Raw genomic sequence first — 19042 nt, 5'->3', positions numbered from 1 at the left:
TTGGTCTTTTCACGGTCTGCAGGAGCTAAAACTTTTCACGCGGGTGCACGTAACGAGGGAACTTGAAAAATGGCGGTGTACCTAATGGAGTGTCCGTGTGATTCCCTCGTTAAGCGCACCTGCGTGAAAAGTTTTAGCTCCAGCAGAACTTGAAAATGACCAATATCATTCCAACATATTTTCCAAGATTGAGAGCTTGACACCTTTGACCATGATATTTCCCTAAAAGTGGACTGTTATTAGGTACACTTGAAAATGGCGGTGTACCTAATGGAGTGTCCGTGTGATTCCCTCGTTAAGCGCACCTGCGTGAAAAGATTTTGGTCATTTTCAAGTTCTGTAGGAGCCAAAACTTTTCACTCACGCAGGTGCACTTGGGGAGGTAGCCATTACGACTATATATACTTTTAGACAGAGAGAGGAAGCTCCGCTTTCGCAGAGCATCAAAAAATTGAGATAGACTCTTGTTGTTGCTCCCCACGGAAATCTTTAGTAAAAGGCGAAAGATTTATACGATCTGAAGAGAAACAAGAGTAGACTGCCTAAACCCGCCTAAAACGGGCCAGCCCATTGCTGGTCTCACCAAATTAGCAGGCGGTGTCACACTCAGGTTGTAACAACAATTTTTTAAAAAAATGAAGAATAATAGACCTTGCTATATTGGCTATATTTAGGATGACCAACCAAGACGTATAGTTCAGACAAGTATTTGGTGTTTAGAAATGTAGTTCGTCGTCGTAAACGATGTCAGCGCAAAGGATTGTGGGAACACGATGACCCAGGGTCAGCGTCGCCTATCGATTGGGCGACTATTTTTTTTTTTTTTTTGTGTGTGTGTGTGTGAGTACTGCAAGTAAAATCAGTTGTCTGGGTCCACGTACGTTTTGGCCATTAGTTTTTCTTTATAGTGTAGGTAAATTGAGAACGGGAAATGATCCATGGGGGTATTCCAGAAAGCAGGTTATGTGGAAGTTATATCAAGGTCTATTATTTTTATTTTTACAAAAACATACGTTCGTATCATGTAACAAGTCGGGAACGTAGTTACTTCATTTTATTTTGCACTTACTAATTTGTTTAATGAAGTTAGGCAAGTAAAAGCACAGTTAATGCTGCAAAACGCTCTGTGTCCCGTCGCTGTAGTTTTAAGCTACGCGTAAGTACACTTCTGCCATGATTCTGTATTACACAAGAAAATCAGGGGAGAGCGCGAACGCAGTCCCCCACTACCACAAATTATGCAGTCGAGATTCCCACATTTGGGGAATTCGCAGAGGTCAGCACAACCGAAGTGCAATGGCTGAGCCTCACCCTGGGTGAACCACCTTCTTGATCATGGTGTCTCCCCTGCCAGGTAAGTATGAGTTGTTCAAGTCGCCGGGGCCGAGGTCTTTACCGCGCACACCATCTTCAGTCAGAGGCTAATTTGCTACAAATGTGTGAGCACACATATTCAGTGGACGAGACAGCATTCATAGAACTGTTAACATAGTACCTTTAGTCATTACAAAACCAAAGCATTATTAATTACGTAAAAAAATAGATTAAAAAACATTACCATCATACTTTGCTTCTGTTTCTATTGCCTCCACGCCTCTGTTCACCTCCTTTTTCTCAGAGTCGCCATCTAGTGGTGATGGCAGCAACCATAATAAACCATAATAAATGAAGTAAAAACATGCCCATCATGCATTGCCTCTTTTCACCTGAGAACCCTAAAACGGTATGAATTTGTATTTATTGAAAATCTCCAACATTACCGCAGAAAAATATATCTATTTCTTTTTCTGAGCAAGTTTTGAAAATGACATTTTCTTAAAAACTTGAGAATAAGAATTGTACTAAAAATTCCTGGAACAACGATGGGAAATCTGAAGCAAAGAAACGCAAAGAATTAATTGCCGCTTAAATCGAGCCGCTATGAATTTAAATCAAAATATCGGATTGCAATGGCTTTCCGGGTTATAGACTGTTGATTTGACCAGTAGAGGGGGGCGCACCATTCCTGGAGGTACTGCAATACCAGGTCGATGCGTGGAGTGGACGGAGCAAGCCCCTATTCCATCTCCCTGTTCCAAATATCAATTAAATATATGGTCCCCGGATAGGGGACGTATCAGATATTAAACTGATAAGAACAGATACTACACTTGATCTTAGCCAAAAGGCCGAGAAGCGATAACCACTGATGGGTTTGAGGCAACCACTTCAATAAAGAGACTACCAATTCAAGTTACGGTTTAAATGTATCGACTCATTCTAATGCCACGTACCGAGCAAGCGTGGAACCGAACTCTACGACCAGCAGAGCAAGCGTGGACTCACAACGACACGTAAGTGTAAACATTACCATGGAATCGCCATCTAGTGGTGCATTTTAGATTTGGCTGAAACACAATTGTTGATCGTCATTTGGTTACCATTCACATTTTGATCAGGGGAGAGCACGAACGCAGTCCCCCACTACCAGAAATTATGCAACGGGTACGTAAAATCTTTCGCTGTCGCTTAAGTCGAGCCGTCATGAACTTAAACCAAACCAGATTGCAACTCAGATCGCAACGGCTTTCTGAGTAAACTACTCTTGATTTAACCAGTAGAGAGGGGGTGCAGCGTTCCTGGAGGTACTGCAATACCAGGTCGATGCGTGGAGTGGACGGAGCAAGCCCCTATTCCATCTCCCTGTTCCAAAAATCAATTTAATATATGGTCCCCGGATAGGGGACGTATCAGATATTAAACTGATAAGAACAGATACTACACTTGATCTTAGCCAAAAGGCCGAGAAGCGATAACCACCGATGGGTTTGAGGCAACCACTTCAATAAAGAGACTACCAATTCAAGTTACGGTTTAAATGTATCGACTCATTCTAATGCCACGTACCGACCACCCAAACAACAACTATTAACAGTTTGGAATGATAATGCGTCACTGTGCTGTTTTCAACCTGTGCATCGAACAAATGGTTGCAGATTTTCGTGTGTTCACGTAGGTTTAGTGTCACGTGGTTCACGTTGACCCAATAGAATAACGATGAACTGAACTCCTGATGGGAATAGCTTTTAATGACCAACAAGACAAATTAGTCATTCGCCAAAAACAATCCGATGTTTGGATACATTTCGGGACCGAAAGCACAATAGGTGTTTGATGAACATTTTGACGAAAAAAAAAAAAAAAAAACAGGGGGTCGCGGGCGTGGTGGAGCCAATCCCAGCAGTCATCGGGCAGTAGGCGGGGGACACCTTGAAACGTTTGCCAGCCAATCGCAGGGCACACAGAGACGAAAAAACGTCCACACTCGCACCTACGGGCATTTTGGAGCGCTCAATGGGCCTATCATGCATGTTTTGGGGAAATGGAAGAAAACCAGAGTGGAGAACGTGCACAATGCAAACAAACAGGTCCGGGAAGAGAGTTGGAACCGAACTCTATGAGCAGCAGAGCAAGCCTGGACTCACAACGACACGTTTTAAGTGTAAACATTACCGTGGAATCACCATCTAGTGGTGCGTTTTAGATTTGGCTGAAACGCAATTGTTGCTCATCACTTGGCTACCATTCACATTTTGATCAGGGGAGAGCGCGAACGCAGTCCCCCACTGCCAGAAATTATGCAGTCGAGATTCCCACATTTGGGGAATTCGCAGGGGTCAGCACAACCGAAGTGCAATGGTTGAGCCTCACCCTGGGTGAACCACTTTCTTGATCATGGTATCTCCCCTGCCAGGTAAGTATGAGTTGTACAAGTCGCCGGGGCCGAAGTCTGTACCGTGCACACCATCTTCAGTCAGAGGCTAATTTGCTACAAATGTGTGAGCACACATATTCAGTGGATGAGACAGCCTTCGTACAACTGTTAACAGTAATCTGTGCATGCTTATGATCATTAATTAGAGATTAATTAGAACATTTTCTTCGGAATTTATGACGTGTTTGTATTCCTTCCATTTATAATGTAAGATTGTCCTCATCTAATATTCTCATTGTATTTTTTTTTTTCCGTCAAAGTGCAGCCCGAAGACTTCTTTGTGGATTTTAATTCAACAAGCTTCGCAATCCTGTGCTTGTGTGGGTTTTCACTTACATTATAAATTTACATATGTTCGCTTTATTCATGACGCTAAACTGCGTAAGCGCACCTGCGTGAAAAGTTTTTGGTCTTTTCACGGTCTGCAGGAGCTAAAACTTTTCACGCGGGTGCACGTAACGAGGGAACTTGAAAAATGGCGGTGTACCTAATGGAGTGTCCGTGTGATTCCCTCGTTAAGCGCACCTGCGTGAAAAGTTTTAGCTCCAGCAGAACTTGAAAATGACCAATATCATTCCAACATATTTTCCAAGATTGAGAGCTTGACACCTTTGACCTTTGACCATGATATTTCCCTAAAAGTGGACTGTTATTAGGTACACTTGAAAATGGCGGTGTACCTAATGGAGTGTCCGTGTGATTCCCTCGTTAAGCGCACCTGCGTGAAAAGATTTTGGTCATTTTCAAGTTCTGTAGGAGCCAAAACTTTTCACTCACGCAGGTGCACTTGGGGAGGTAGCCATTACGACTATATATACTTTTAGACAGAGAGAGGAAGCTCCGCTTTCGCAGAGCATCAAAAAATTGAGATAGACTCTTGTTGTTGCTCCCCACGGAAATCTTTAGTAAAAGGCGAAAGATTTATACGATCTGAAGAGAAACAAGAGTAGACTGCCTAAACCCGCCTAAAACGGGCCAGCCCATTGCTGGTCTCACCAAATTAGCAGGCGGTGTCACACTCAGGTTGTAACAACAATTTTTTAAAAAAATGAAGAATAATAAACCTTGCTATATTGGCTATATTTAGGATGACCAACCAAGACGTATAGTTCAGACAAGTATTTGGTGTTTAGAAATGTAGTTCGTCGTCGTAAACGATGTCAGCGCAAAGGATTGTGGGAACACGATGACCCAGGGTCAGCGTCGCCTATCGATTGGGCGACTATTTTTTTTTTTTTTTTTGTGTGTGTGTGTGAGTACTGCAAGTAAAATCAGTTGTCTGGGTCCACGTACGTTTTGGCCATTAGTTTTTCTTTATAGTGTAGGTAAATTGAGAACGGGAAATGATCCATGGGGGTATTCCAGAAAGCAGGTTATGTGGAAGTTATATCAAGGTCTATTATTTTTATTTTTACAAAAACATACGTTCGTATCATGTAACAAGTCGGGAACGTAGTTACTTCATTTTATTTTGCACTTACTAATTTGTTTAATGAAGTTAGGCAAGTAAAAGCACAGTTAAAGCTGCAAAACGCTCTGTGTCCCGTCGCTGTAGTTTTAAGCTACGCGTAAGTACACTTCTGCCATGATTCTGTAGTACACAAGAAAATCAGGGGAGAGCGCGAACGCAGTCCCCCACTACCACAAATTATGCAGTCGAGATTCCCACATTTGGGGAATTCGCAGAGGTCAGCACAACCGAAGTGCAATGGCTGAGCCTCACCCTGGGTGAACCACCTTCTTGATCATGGTGTCTCCCCTGCCAGGTAAGTATGAGTTGTTCAAGTCGCCGGGGCCGAGGTCTTTACCGCGCACACCATCTTCAGTCAGAGGCTAATTTGCTACAAATGTGTGAGCACACATATTCAGTGGACGAGACAGCATTCATAGAACTGTTAACATAGTACCTTTAGTCATTACAAAACCAAAGCATTATTAATTACGTAAAAAAATAGATTAAAAAACATTACCATCATACTTTGCTTCTGTTTCTATTGCCTCCACGCCTCTGTTCACCTCCTTTTTCTCAGAGTCGCCATCTAGTGGTGATGGCAGCAACCATAATAAACCATAATAAATGAAGTAAAAACATGCCCATCATGCATTGCCTCTTTTCACCTGAGAACCCTAAAACGGTATGAATTTGTATTTATTGAAAATCTCCAACATTACCGCAGAAAAATATATCTATTTCTTTTTCTGAGCAAGTTTTGAAAATGACATTTTCTTAAAAACTTGAGAATAAGAATTGTACTAAAAATTCCTGGAACAACGATGGGAAATCTGAAGCAAAGAAACGCAAAGAATTAATTGCCGCTTAAATCGAGCCGCTATGAATTTAAATCAAAATATCGGATTGCAATGGCTTTCCGGGTTATAGACTGTTGATTTGACCAGTAGAGGGGGGCGCACCATTCCTGGAGGTACTGCAATACCAGGTCGATGCGTGGAGTGGACGGAGCAAGCCCCTATTCCATCTCCCTGCTCCAAAAACCAATTTAATATATGGTCCCCAGATAGGGGACGTATCAGATATTAAACTGATAAGAACAGATACTACACTTGATCTTAGCCAAAAGGCCGAGAAGCGATAACCGGAAGCTGGTCTCAGGCAACCACTTCAATAAAGAGACTACCAATTCAAGTTACGGTTTAAATGTATCGACTCATGCTAATGCCTCATACCGACCACCCAAACAACAACTATTAACAGTTTGGAATGATAATGCATCACTGTGCTGTTTTCAACCTGTGCATCGAACAAATGGTTGCAGATTTTCGTGTGTTCGCGTAGGTTTAGTGTCATGTGGTTCACGTTGACCCAATAAAATAACGATGAACTGAGCTCCTGATGGGAATAGCTTTTAATGACCAACCAAAGGAATTAGTCATTCGCCAAAAACAATCCGATGTTTTGATACATTTCGGGACCGAAAGCACAATAGCTGTTTGATGAACATTTTGACGGAAAAAAAAAAAAACGGGGGGTCACGGGCGAGCTGGAGCCAATCCCAGCAGTCATCGGGCAGTAGGCGGGAGACACCTTGAAACGTTTGCCAGCCAATCGCAGGGCACACAGAGACGGAAAAAACGTCCGTACTCGCACCTACGGGTATTTTGGAGCGCTCAATGGGCCTATCATGCATGTTTTGGGGAAATGTAAGAAAACCAGACTGGAGAACGTGCACAATGCAAACAAACAGGTCCGGGAAGGGAGTTGGAACCGAACTCTATGAGCAGGAGAGCAAGCGTGGAACCGAACTCTACGAGCAGCAGAGCAAGCGTGGACTCACAACGACATGTAAGTGTAAACATTACCATGGAATCGCCATCTAGTGGTGCATTTTAGATTTGGCTGAAACCCAATTGTCCATCGTCATTTGGTTACCATTCACATTTTGATCAGGGGAGAGCGCGAACGCAGTCCCCCACTACCAGAAATTATGCAACGGGTACGTAAAATCTTTCGCTGCCGCTTCAGTCGAGCTCCTCATGAACTTAAATCAAACCAGATTGCAACGGCTTTCTGTGTAAACTACTCTTGATTTAACCAGTAGAGGGGGGGGGTGCACCACTCCTGGAGGTACTGCAATACCAGGTCGATGCGTGGAGTGGACGGAGCAAGCCCCTATTCCATCTCCCTGTTCCAAATATCAATTAAATATATGGTCCCCGGATAGGGGACGTATCAGATATTAAACTGATAAGAACAGATACTACACTTGATCTTAGCCAAAAGGCCGAGAAGCGATAACCACTGATGGGTTTGAGGCAACCACTTCAATAAAGAGACTACCAATTCAAGTTACGGTTTAAATGTATCGACTCATTCTAATGCCACGTACCGAGCAAGCGTGGAACCGAACTCTACGACCAGCAGAGCAAGCGTGGACTCACAACGACACGTAAGTGTAAACATTACCATGGAATCGCCATCTAGTGGTGCATTTTAGATTTGGCTGAAACACAATTGTTGATCGTCATTTGGTTACCATTCACATTTTGATCAGGGGAGAGCACGAACGCAGTCCCCCACTACCAGAAATTATGCAACGGGTACGTAAAATCTTTCGCTGTCGCTTAAGTCGAGCCGTCATGAACTTAAACCAAACCAGATTGCAACTCAGATCGCAACGGCTTTCTGAGTAAACTACTCTTGATTTAACCAGTAGAGAGGGGGTGCAGCGTTCCTGGAGGTACTGCAATACCAGGTCGATGCGTGGAGTGGACGGAGCAAGCCCCTATTCCATCTCCCTGTTCCAAAAATCAATTTAATATATGGTCCCCGGATAGGGGACGTATCAGATATTAAACTGATAAGAACAGATACTACACTTGATCTTAGCCAAAAGGCCGAGAAGCGATAACCACCGATGGGTTTGAGGCAACCACTTCAATAAAGAGACTACCAATTCAAGTTACGGTTTAAATGTATCGACTCATTCTAATGCCACGTACCGACCACCCAAACAACAACTATTAACAGTTTGGAATGATAATGCGTCACTGTGCTGTTTTCAACCTGTGCATCGAACAAATGGTTGCAGATTTTCGTGTGTTCACGTAGGTTTAGTGTCACGTGGTTCACGTTGACCCAATAGAATAACGATGAACTGAACTCCTGATGGGAATAGCTTTTAATGACCAACAAGACAAATTAGTCATTCGCCAAAAACAATCCGATGTTTGGATACATTTCGGGACCGAAAGCACAATAGGTGTTTGATGAACATTTTGACGAAAAAAAAAAAAAAAAAACAGGGGGTCGCGGGCGTGGTGGAGCCAATCCCAGCAGTCATCGGGCAGTAGGCGGGGGACACCTTGAAACGTTTGCCAGCCAATCGCAGGGCACACAGAGACGAAAAAACGTCCACACTCGCACCTACGGGCATTTTGGAGCGCTCAATGGGCCTATCATGCATGTTTTGGGGAAATGGAAGAAAACCAGAGTGGAGAACGTGCACAATGCAAACAAACAGGTCCGGGAAGAGAGTTGGAACCGAACTCTATGAGCAGCAGAGCAAGCCTGGACTCACAACGACACGTTTTAAGTGTAAACATTACCGTGGAATCACCATCTAGTGGTGCGTTTTAGATTTGGCTGAAACGCAATTGTTGCTCATCACTTGGCTACCATTCACATTTTGATCAGGGGAGAGCGCGAACGCAGTCCCCCACTGCCAGAAATTATGCAGTCGAGATTCCCACATTTGGGGAATTCGCAGGGGTCAGCACAACCGAAGTGCAATGGTTGAGCCTCACCCTGGGTGAACCACTTTCTTGATCATGGTATCTCCCCTGCCAGGTAAGTATGAGTTGTACAAGTCGCCGGGGCCGAAGTCTGTACCGTGCACACCATCTTCAGTCAGAGGCTAATTTGCTACAAATGTGTGAGCACACATATTCAGTGGATGAGACAGCCTTCGTACAACTGTTAACAGTAATCTGTGCATGCTTATGATCATTAATTAGAGATTAATTAGAACATTTTCTTCGGAATTTATGACGTGTTTGTATTCCTTCCATTTATAATGTAAGATTGTCCTCATCTAATATTCTCATTGTATTTTTTTTTTTCCGTCAAAGTGCAGCCCGAAGACTTCTTTGTGGATTTTAATTCAACAAGCTTCGCAATCCTGCGCTTGTGTGGGTTTTCACTTACATTATAAATTTACATATGTTCGCTTTATTCATGACGCTAAACTGCGTAAGCGCACCTGCGTGAAAAGTTTTTGGTCTTTTCACGGTCTGCAGGAGCTAAAACTTTTCACGCGGGTGCACGTAACGAGGGAACTTGAAAAATGGCGGTGTACCTAATGGAGTGTCCGTGTGATTCCCTCGTTAAGCGCACCTGCGTGAAAAGTTTTAGCTCCAGCAGAACTTGAAAATGACCAATATCATTCCAACATATTTTCCAAGATTGAGAGCTTGACACCTTTGACCATGATATTTCCCTAAAAGTGGACTGTTATTAGGTACACTTGAAAATGGCGGTGTACCTAATGGAGTGTCCGTGTGATTCCCTCGTTAAGCGCACCTGCGTGAAAAGATTTTGGTCATTTTCAAGTTCTGTAGGAGCCAAAACTTTTCACTCACGCAGGTGCACTTGGGGAGGTAGCCATTACGACTATATATACTTTTAGACAGAGAGAGGAAGCTCCGCTTTCGCAGAGCATCAAAAAATTGAGATAGACTCTTGTTGTTGCTCCCCACGGAAATCTTTAGTAAAAGGCGAAAGATTTATACGATCTGAAGAGAAACAAGAGTAGACTGCCTAAACCCGCCTAAAACGGGCCAGCCCATTGCTGGTCTCACCAAATTAGCAGGCGGTGTCACACTCAGGTTGTAACAACAATTTTTTAAAAAAATGAAGAATAATAGACCTTGCTATATTGGCTATATTTAGGATGACCAACCAAGACGTATAGTTCAGACAAGTATTTGGTGTTTAGAAATGTAGTTCGTCGTCGTAAACGATGTCAGCGCAAAGGATTGTGGGAACACGATGACCCAGGGTCAGCGTCGCCTATCGATTGGGCGACTATTTTTTTTTTTTTTTTTTGTGTGTGTGTGTGAGTACTGCAAGTAAAATCAGTTGTCTGGGTCCACGTACGTTTTGGCCATTAGTTTTTCTTTATAGTGTAGGTAAATTGAGAACGGGAAATGATCCATGGGGGTATTCCAGAAAGCAGGTTATGTGGAAGTTATATCAAGGTCTATTATTTTTATTTTTACAAAAACATACGTTCGTATCATGTAACAAGTCGGGAACGTAGTTACTTCATTTTATTTTGCACTTACTAATTTGTTTAATGAAGTTAGGCAAGTAAAAGCACAGTTAATGCTGCAAAACGCTCTGTGTCCCGTCGCTGTAGTTTTAAGCTACGCGTAAGTACACTTCTGCCATGATTCTGTATTACACAAGAAAATCAGGGGAGAGCGCGAACGCAGTCCCCCACTACCACAAATTATGCAGTCGAGATTCCCACATTTGGGGAATTCGCAGAGGTCAGCACAACCGAAGTGCAATGGCTGAGCCTCACCCTGGGTGAACCACCTTCTTGATCATGGTGTCTCCCCTGCCAGGTAAGTATGAGTTGTTCAAGTCGCCGGGGCCGAGGTCTTTACCGCGCACACCATCTTCAGTCAGAGGCTAATTTGCTACAAATGTGTGAGCACACATATTCAGTGGACGAGACAGCATTCATAGAACTGTTAACATAGTACCTTTAGTCATTACAAAACCAAAGCATTATTAATTACGTAAAAAAATAGATTAAAAAACATTACCATCATACTTTGCTTCTGTTTCTATTGCCTCCACGCCTCTGTTCACCTCCTTTTTCTCAGAGTCGCCATCTAGTGGTGATGGCAGCAACCATAATAAACCATAATAAATGAAGTAAAAACATGCCCATCATGCATTGCCTCTTTTCACCTGAGAACCCTAAAACGGTATGAATTTGTATTTATTGAAAATCTCCAACATTACCGCAGAAAAATATATCTATTTCTTTTTCTGAGCAAGTTTTGAAAATGACATTTTCTTAAAAACTTGAGAATAAGAATTGTACTAAAAATTCCTGGAACAACGATGGGAAATCTGAAGCAAAGAAACGCAAAGAATTAATTGCCGCTTAAATCGAGCCGCTATGAATTTAAATCAAAATATCGGATTGCAATGGCTTTCCGGGTTATAGACTGTTGATTTGACCAGTAGAGGGGGGCGCACCATTCCTGGAGGTACTGCAATACCAGGTCGATGCGTGGAGTGGACGGAGCAAGCCCCTATTCCATCTCCCTGTTCCAAATATCAATTAAATATATGGTCCCCGGATAGGGGACGTATCAGATATTAAACTGATAAGAACAGATACTACACTTGATCTTAGCCAAAAGGCCGAGAAGCGATAACCAGAAGCTGGTCTCAGGCAACCACTTCAATAAAGAGACTACCAATTCAAGTTACGGTTTAAATGTATCGACTCATGCTAATGCCTCATACCGACCACCCAAACAACAACTATTAACAGTTTGGAATGATAATGCATCACTGTGCTGTTTTCAACCTGTGCATCGAACAAATGGTTGCAGATTTTCGTGTGTTCGCGTAGGTTTAGTGTCATGTGGTTCACGTTGACCCAATAAAATAACGATGAACTGAGCTCCTGATGGGAATAGCTTTTAATGACCAACCAAAGGAATTAGTCATTCGCCAAAAACAATCCGATGTTTTGATACATTTCGGGACCGAAAGCACAATAGCTGTTTGATGAACATTTTGACGGAAAAAAAAAAAAACGGGGGGTCACGGGCGAGCTGGAGCCAATCCCAGCAGTCATCGGGCAGTAGGCGGGAGACACCTTGAAACGTTTGCCAGCCAATCGCAGGGCACACAGAGACGGAAAAAACGTCCGTACTCGCACCTACGGGTATTTTGGAGCGCTCAATGGGCCTATCATGCATGTTTTGGGGAAATGTAAGAAAACCAGACTGGAGAACGTGCACAATGCAAACAAACAGGTCCGGGAAGGGAGTTGGAACCGAACTCTATGAGCAGGAGAGCAAGCGTGGAACCGAACTCTACGAGCAGCAGAGCAAGCGTGGACTCACAACGACATGTAAGTGTAAACATTACCATGGAATCGCCATCTAGTGGTGCATTTTAGATTTGGCTGAAACCCAATTGTCGATCGTCATTTGGTTACCATTCACATTTTGATCAGGGGAGAGCGCGAACGCAGTCCCCCACTACCAGAAATTATGCAACGGGTACGTAAAATCTTTCGCTGCCGCTTCAGTCGAGCTCCTCATGAACTTAAATCAAACCAGATTGCAACGGCTTTCTGTGTAAACTACTCTTGATTTAACCAGTAGAGGGGGGGGGTGCACCACTCCTGGAGGTACTGCAATACCAGGTCGATGCGTGGAGTGGACGGAGCAAGCCCCTATTCCATCTCCCTGTTCCAAATATCAATTAAATATATGGTCCCCGGATAGGGGACGTATCAGATATTAAACTGATAAGAACAGATACTACACTTGATCTTAGCCAAAAGGCCGAGAAGCGATAACCACTGATGGGTTTGAGGCAACCACTTCAATAAAGAGACTACCAATTCAAGTTACGGTTTAAATGTATCGACTCATTCTAATGCCACGTACCGAGCAAGCGTGGAACCGAACTCTACGACCAGCAGAGCAAGTGTGGACTCACAACGACACGTAAGTGTAAACATTACCATGGAATCGCCATCTAGTGGTGCATTTTAGATTTGGCTGAAACACAATTGTTGATCGTCATTTGGTTACCATTCACATTTTGATCAGGGGAGAGCACGAACGCAGTCCCCCACTACCAGAAATTATGCAACGGGTACGTAAAATCTTTCGCTGTCGCTTAAGTCGAGCCGTCATGAACTTAAATCAAAACCAGATTGCAACGGCTTTCTGAGTAAACTACTCTTGATGTAACCAGTAGAGAGGGGGTGCACCGTTCCTGGAGGTACTGCAATACCAGGTCGATGCGTGGAGTGGACGGAGCAAGCCCCTATTCCAAAAATCAATTTAATATATGGTCCCCGGATAGGGGACGTATCAGATATTAAACTGATAAGAACAGATACTACACTTGATCTTAGCCAAAAGGCCGAGAAGCGATAACCACCGATGGGTTTGAGGCAACCACTTCAATAAAGAGACTACCAATTCAAGTTACGGTTTAAATGTATCGACTCATTCTAATGCCACGTACCGACCACCCAAACAACAACTATTAACAGTTTGGAATGATAATGCGTCACTGTGCTGTTTTCAACCTGTGCATCGAACAAATGGTTGCAGATTTTCGTGTGTTCACGTAGGTTTAGTGTCACGTGGTTCACGTTGACCCAATAGAATAACGATGAACTGAACTCCTGATGGGAATAGCTTTTAATGACCAACAAGACAAATTAGTCATTCGCCAAAAACAATCCGATGTTTGGATACATTTCGGGACCGAAAGCACAATAGGTGTTTGATGAACATTTTGACGAAAAAAAAAAAAAAAACAGGGGGTCGCGGGCGTGCTGGAGCCAATCCCAGCAGTCATCGGGCAGTAGGCGGGGGACACCTTGAAACGTTTGCCAGCCAATCGCAGGCACACAGAGACGAAAAAACGTCCACACTCGCACCTACGGGCATTTTGGAGCGCTCAATGGGCCTATCATGCATGTTTTGGAGAAATGGAAGAAAACCAGAGTGGAGAACGTGCACAATGCAAACAAACAGGTCCGGGAAGAGAGTTGGAACCGAACTCTATGAGCAGCAGAGCAAGCCTGGACTCACAACGACACGTTTTAAGTGTAAACATTACCGTGGAATCACCATCTAGTGGTGCGTTTTAGATTTGGCTGAAACGCAATTGTTGATCATCACTTGGTCACCATTCACATTTTGATCAGGGGAGAGCGCGAACGCAGTCCCCCACTGCCAGAAATTATGCAGTCGAGATTCCCACATTTGGGGAATTCGCAGGGGTCAGCACAACCGAAGTGCAATGCTTGAGCCTCACCCTGGGTGAACCACTTTCTTGATCATGGTATCTCCCCTGCCAGGTAAGTATGAGTTGTACAAGTCGCCGGGGCCGAAGTCTGTACCGTGGACACCATCTTCAGTCAGAGGCTAATTTGCTACAAATGTGTGAGCACACATATTCAGTGGATGAGACAGCCTTCGTACAACTGTTAACAGTAATCTATGCATGCTTATGATCATTAATTAGAGATTAATTAGAACATTTTCTTCGGAATTTATGACGTGTTTGTATTCCTTCCATTTATAATGTAAGATTGTCCTCATCTAATATTCTCATTGTATTTTTTTTTTTCCGTCAAAGTGCAGCCCGAAGACTTCTTTGTGGATTTTAATTCAACAAGCTTCGCAATCCTGCGCTTGTGTGGGTTTTCACTTACATTATAAATTTACATATGTTCGCTTTATTCATGACGCTAAACTGCGTAAGCGCACCTGCGTGAAAAGTTTTTGGTCTTTTCACGGTCTGCAGGAGCTAAAACTTTTCACGCGGGTGCACGTAACGAGGGAACTTGAAAAATGGCGGTGTACCTAATGGAGTGTCCGTGTGATTCCCTCGTTAAGCGCACCTGCGTGAAAAGTTTTAGCTCCAGCAGAACTTGAAAATGACCAATATCATTCCAACATATTTTCCAAGATTGAGAGCTTGACACCTTTGACCATGATATTTCCCTAAAAGTGGACTGTTATTAGGTACACTTGAAAATGGCGGTGTACCTAATGGAGTGTCCGTGTGATTCCCTCGTTAAGCGCACCTGCGTGAAAAGATTTTGGTCATTTTCAAGTTCTGTAGGAGCCAAAACTTTTCACTCACGCAGGTGCACTTGGGGAGGTAGCCATTACGACTATATATACTTTTAGACAGAGAGAGGAAGCTCCGCTTTCGCAGAGCATCAAAAAATTGAGATAGACTCTTGTTGTTGCTCCCCACGGAAATCTTTAGTAAAAGGCGAAAGATTTATACGATCTGAAGAGAAACAAGAGTAGACTGCCTAAACCCGCCTAAAACGGGCCAGCCCATTGCTGGTCTCACCAAATTAGCAGGCGGTGTCACACTCAGGTTGTAACAACAATTTTTTAAAAAAATGAAGAATAATAGACCTTGCTATATTGGCTATATTTAGGATGACCAACCAAGACGTATAGTTCAGACAAGTATTTGGTGTTTAGAAATGTAGTTCGTCGTCGTAAACGATGTCAGCGCAAAGGATTGTGGGAACACGATGACCCAGGGTCAGCGTCGCCTATCGATTGGGCGACTATTTTTTTTTTTTTTTTTGTGTGTGTGTGTGAGTACTGCAAGTAAAATCAGTTGTCTGGGTCCACGTACGTTTTGGCCATTAGTTTTTCTTTATAGTGTAGGTAAATTGAGAACGGGAAATGATCCATGGGGGTATTCCAGAAAGCAGGTTATGTGGAAGTTATATCAAGGTCTATTATTTTTATTTTTACAAAAACATACGTTCGTATCATGTAACAAGTCGGGAACGTAGTTACTTCATTTTATTTTGCACTTACTAATTTGTTTAATGAAGTTAGGCAAGTAAAAGCACAGTTAATGCTGCAAAACGCTCTGTGTCCCGTCGCTGTAGTTTTAAGCTACGCGTAAGTACACTTCTGCCATGATTCTGTATTACACAAGAAAATCAGGGGAGAGCGCGAACGCAGTCCCCCACTACCACAAATTATGCAGTCGAGATTCCCACATTTGGGGAATTCGCAGAGGTCAGCACAACCGAAGTGCAATGGCTGAGCCTCACCCTGGGTGAACCACCTTCTTGATCATGGTGTCTCCCCTGCCAGGTAAGTATGAGTTGTTCAAGTCGCCGGGGCCGAGGTCTTTACCGCGCACACCATCTTCAGTCAGAGGCTAATTTGCTACAAATGTGTGAGCACACATATTCAGTGGACGAGACAGCATTCATAGAACTGTTAACATAGTACCTTTAGTCATTACAAAACCAAAGCATTATTAATTACGTAAAAAAATAGATTAAAAAACATTACCATCATACTTTGCTTCTGTTTCTATTGCCTCCACGCCTCTGTTCACCTCCTTTTTCTCAGAGTCGCCATCTAGTGGTGATGGCAGCAACCATAATAAACCATAATAAATGAAGTAAAAACATGCCCATCATGCATTGCCTCTTTTCACCTGAGAACCCTAAAACGGTATGAATTTGTATTTATTGAAAATCTCCAACATTACCGCAGAAAAATATATCTATTTCTTTTTCTGAGCAAGTTTTGAAAATGACATTTTCTTAAAAACTTGAGAATAAGAATTGTACTAAAAATTCCTGGAACAACGATGGGAAATCTGAAGCAAAGAAACGCAAAGAATTAATTGCCGCTTAAATCGAGCCGCTATGAATTTAAATCAAAATATCGGATTGCAATGGCTTTCCGGGTTATAGACTGTTGATTTGACCAGTAGAGGGGGGCGCACCATTCCTGGAGGTACTGCAATACCAGGTCGATGCGTGGAGTGGACGGAGCAAGCCCCTATTCCATCTCCCTGCTCCAAAAACCAATTTAATATATGGTCCCCAGATAGGGGACGTATCAGATATTAAACTGATAAGAACAGATACTACACTTGATCTTAGCCAAAAGGCCGAGAAGCGATAACCGGAAGCTGGTCTCAGGCAACCACTTCAATAAAGAGACTACCAATTCAAGTTACGGTTTAAATGTATCGACTCATGCTAATGCCTCATACCGACCACCCAAACAACAACTATTAACAGTTTGGAATGATAATGCATCACTGTGCTGTTTTCAACCTGTGCATCGAACAAATGGTTGCAGATTTTCGTGTGTTCGCGTAGGTTTAGTGTCATGTGGTTCACGTTGACCCAATAAAATAACGATGAACTGAGCTCCTGATGGGAATAGCTTTTAATGACCAACCAAAGGAATTAGTCATTCGCCAAAAACAATCCGATGTTTTGATACATTTCGGGACCGAAAGCACAATAGCTGTTTGATGAACATTTTGACGGAAAAAAAAAAAAACGGGGGGTCACGGGCGAGCTGGAGCCAATCCCAGCAGTCATCGGGCAGTAGGCGGGAGACACCTTGAAACGTTTGCCAGCCAATCGCAGGGCACACAGAGACGGAAAAAACGTCCGTACTCGCACCTACGGGTATTTTGGAGCGCTCAATGGGCCTATCATGCATGTTTTGGGGAAATGTAAGAAAACCAGACTGGAGAACGTGCACAATGCAAACAAACAGGTCCGGGAAGGGAGTTGGAACCGAACTCTATGAGCAGGAGAGCAAGCGTGGAACCGAACTCTACGAGCAGCAGAGCAAGCGTGGACTCACAACGACATGTAAGTGTAAACATTACCATGGAATCGCCATCTAGTGGTGCATTTTAGATTTGGCTGAAACCCAATTGTCCATCGTCATTTGGTTACCATTCACATTTTGATCAGGGGAGAGCGCGAACGCAGTCCCCCACTACCAGAAATTATGCAACGGGTACGTAAAATCTTTCGCTGCCGCTTCAGTCGAGCTCCTCATGAACTTAAATCAAACCAGATTGCAACAGCTTTCTGTGTAAACTACTCTTGATTTAACCAGTAGAGGGGGGGGGTGCACCACTCCTGGAGGTACTGCAATACCAGGTCGATGCGTGGAGTGGACGGAGCAAGCCCCTATTCCATCTCCCTGTTCCAAATATCAATTAAATATATGGTCCCCGGATAGGGGACGTATCAGATATTAAACTGATAAGAACAGATACTACACTTGATCTTAGCCAAAAGGCCGAGAAGCGATAACCACTGATGGGTTTGAGGCAACCACTTCAATAAAGAGACTACCAATTCAAGTTACGGTTTAAATGTATCGACTCATTCTAATGCCACGTACCGAGCAAGCGTGGAACCGAACTCTACGACCAGCAGAGCAAGCGTGGACTCACAACGACACGTAAGTGTAAACATTACCATGGAATCGCCATCTAGTGGTGCATTTTAGATTTGGCTGAAACACAATTGTTGATCGTCATTTGGTTACCATTCACATTTTGATCAGGGGAGAGCACGAACGCAGTCCCCCACTACCAGAAATTATGCAACGGGTACGTAAAATCTTTCGCTGTCGCTTAAGTCGAGCCGTCATGAACTTAAACCAAACCAGATTGCAACTCAGATCGCAACGGCTTTCTGAGTAAACTACTCTTGATTTAACCAGTAGAGAGGGGGTGCAGCGTTCCTGGAGGTACTGCAATACCAGGTCGATGCGTGGAGTGGACGGAGCAAGCCCCTATTCTATCTCCCTGTTCCAAAAATCAATTTAATATATGGTCCCCGGATAGGGGACGTATCAGATATTAAACTGATAAGAACAGATACTACACTTGATCTTAGCCAAAAGGCCGAGAAGCGATAACCACCGATGGGTTTGAGGCAACCACTTCAATAAAGAGACTACCAATTCAAGTTACGGTTTAAATGTATCGACTCATTCTAATGCCACGTACCGACCACCCAAACAACAACTATTAACAGTTTGGAATGATAATGCGTCACTGTGCTGTTTTCAACCTGTGCATCGAACAAATGGTTGCAGATTTTCGTGTGTTCACGTAGGTTTAGTGTCACGTGGTTCACGTTGACCCAATAGAATAACGATGAACTGAACTCCTGATGGGAATAGCTTTTAATGACCAACAAGACAAATTAGTCATTCGCCAAAAAC

The 19042-nt window shown here is 43.4% G+C and overlaps 21 non-coding genes and 1 pseudogene across 21 annotated transcripts; all 22 read right to left on the bottom strand.

Moving 5' to 3' along the window:
* Window positions 1–423: 423 nt before the first annotated feature.
* On the bottom strand, window positions 424–537 carry LOC125976499 (U5 spliceosomal RNA). Its single transcript, XR_007484379.1, has one exon. It is a non-coding gene; the product is annotated as a U5 spliceosomal RNA (small nuclear RNA).
* A 661-nt stretch (window positions 538–1198) lies between these two features.
* Window positions 1199–1362, bottom strand: LOC125976414 (U1 spliceosomal RNA). The gene has a single exon (XR_007484305.1). It is a non-coding gene; the product is annotated as a U1 spliceosomal RNA (small nuclear RNA).
* A 627-nt stretch (window positions 1363–1989) lies between these two features.
* On the bottom strand, window positions 1990–2180 carry LOC125976471 (U2 spliceosomal RNA). Its single transcript, XR_007484356.1, has one exon. It is a non-coding gene; the product is annotated as a U2 spliceosomal RNA (small nuclear RNA).
* Window positions 2181–2602: 422 nt separating this feature from the next.
* On the bottom strand, window positions 2603–2793 carry LOC125976447 (U2 spliceosomal RNA). The gene has a single exon (XR_007484334.1). It is a non-coding gene; the product is annotated as a U2 spliceosomal RNA (small nuclear RNA).
* Window positions 2794–3577: 784 nt separating this feature from the next.
* Window positions 3578–3741, bottom strand: LOC125976401 (U1 spliceosomal RNA). The gene has a single exon (XR_007484292.1). It is a non-coding gene; the product is annotated as a U1 spliceosomal RNA (small nuclear RNA).
* Window positions 3742–4590: 849 nt separating this feature from the next.
* LOC125976498 (U5 spliceosomal RNA) lies at window positions 4591–4704 on the bottom strand. Its single transcript, XR_007484378.1, has one exon. It is a non-coding gene; the product is annotated as a U5 spliceosomal RNA (small nuclear RNA).
* A 660-nt stretch (window positions 4705–5364) lies between these two features.
* Window positions 5365–5528, bottom strand: LOC125976413 (U1 spliceosomal RNA). Its single transcript, XR_007484304.1, has one exon. It is a non-coding gene; the product is annotated as a U1 spliceosomal RNA (small nuclear RNA).
* Window positions 5529–6155: 627 nt separating this feature from the next.
* LOC125976456 (U2 spliceosomal RNA) lies at window positions 6156–6346 on the bottom strand. Its single transcript, XR_007484342.1, has one exon. It is a non-coding gene; the product is annotated as a U2 spliceosomal RNA (small nuclear RNA).
* Window positions 6347–7315: 969 nt separating this feature from the next.
* On the bottom strand, window positions 7316–7506 carry LOC125976465 (U2 spliceosomal RNA). The gene has a single exon (XR_007484350.1). It is a non-coding gene; the product is annotated as a U2 spliceosomal RNA (small nuclear RNA).
* Window positions 7507–7928: 422 nt separating this feature from the next.
* On the bottom strand, window positions 7929–8119 carry LOC125976446 (U2 spliceosomal RNA). Its single transcript, XR_007484333.1, has one exon. It is a non-coding gene; the product is annotated as a U2 spliceosomal RNA (small nuclear RNA).
* A 784-nt stretch (window positions 8120–8903) lies between these two features.
* Window positions 8904–9067, bottom strand: LOC125976400 (U1 spliceosomal RNA). The gene has a single exon (XR_007484291.1). It is a non-coding gene; the product is annotated as a U1 spliceosomal RNA (small nuclear RNA).
* Window positions 9068–9909: 842 nt separating this feature from the next.
* LOC125976497 (U5 spliceosomal RNA) lies at window positions 9910–10023 on the bottom strand. Its single transcript, XR_007484377.1, has one exon. It is a non-coding gene; the product is annotated as a U5 spliceosomal RNA (small nuclear RNA).
* A 661-nt stretch (window positions 10024–10684) lies between these two features.
* On the bottom strand, window positions 10685–10848 carry LOC125976412 (U1 spliceosomal RNA). The gene has a single exon (XR_007484303.1). It is a non-coding gene; the product is annotated as a U1 spliceosomal RNA (small nuclear RNA).
* Window positions 10849–11475: 627 nt separating this feature from the next.
* Window positions 11476–11666, bottom strand: LOC125976470 (U2 spliceosomal RNA). Its single transcript, XR_007484355.1, has one exon. It is a non-coding gene; the product is annotated as a U2 spliceosomal RNA (small nuclear RNA).
* A 969-nt stretch (window positions 11667–12635) lies between these two features.
* On the bottom strand, window positions 12636–12826 carry LOC125976464 (U2 spliceosomal RNA). Its single transcript, XR_007484349.1, has one exon. It is a non-coding gene; the product is annotated as a U2 spliceosomal RNA (small nuclear RNA).
* Window positions 12827–13237: 411 nt separating this feature from the next.
* LOC125976474 (U2 spliceosomal RNA) lies at window positions 13238–13415 on the bottom strand (annotated as a pseudogene).
* A 781-nt stretch (window positions 13416–14196) lies between these two features.
* On the bottom strand, window positions 14197–14360 carry LOC125976420 (U1 spliceosomal RNA). Its single transcript, XR_007484311.1, has one exon. It is a non-coding gene; the product is annotated as a U1 spliceosomal RNA (small nuclear RNA).
* An 842-nt stretch (window positions 14361–15202) lies between these two features.
* On the bottom strand, window positions 15203–15316 carry LOC125976496 (U5 spliceosomal RNA). Its single transcript, XR_007484376.1, has one exon. It is a non-coding gene; the product is annotated as a U5 spliceosomal RNA (small nuclear RNA).
* A 660-nt stretch (window positions 15317–15976) lies between these two features.
* LOC125976411 (U1 spliceosomal RNA) lies at window positions 15977–16140 on the bottom strand. The gene has a single exon (XR_007484302.1). It is a non-coding gene; the product is annotated as a U1 spliceosomal RNA (small nuclear RNA).
* Window positions 16141–16767: 627 nt separating this feature from the next.
* On the bottom strand, window positions 16768–16958 carry LOC125976454 (U2 spliceosomal RNA). Its single transcript, XR_007484341.1, has one exon. It is a non-coding gene; the product is annotated as a U2 spliceosomal RNA (small nuclear RNA).
* A 969-nt stretch (window positions 16959–17927) lies between these two features.
* LOC125976463 (U2 spliceosomal RNA) lies at window positions 17928–18118 on the bottom strand. Its single transcript, XR_007484348.1, has one exon. It is a non-coding gene; the product is annotated as a U2 spliceosomal RNA (small nuclear RNA).
* Window positions 18119–18540: 422 nt separating this feature from the next.
* LOC125976459 (U2 spliceosomal RNA) lies at window positions 18541–18731 on the bottom strand. Its single transcript, XR_007484345.1, has one exon. It is a non-coding gene; the product is annotated as a U2 spliceosomal RNA (small nuclear RNA).
* Between the last annotated feature and the right edge of the window lie 311 nt (window positions 18732–19042).

The sequence above is a fragment of the Syngnathus scovelli genome, chromosome 10 (genome assembly GCF_024217435.2).
Source record: "Syngnathus scovelli strain Florida chromosome 10, RoL_Ssco_1.2, whole genome shotgun sequence".
NCBI classification, from domain to species: Eukaryota; Metazoa; Chordata; class Actinopteri; order Syngnathiformes; family Syngnathidae; genus Syngnathus; species Syngnathus scovelli.
This window is presented reverse-complemented; position numbering and strand designations above follow the sequence as displayed.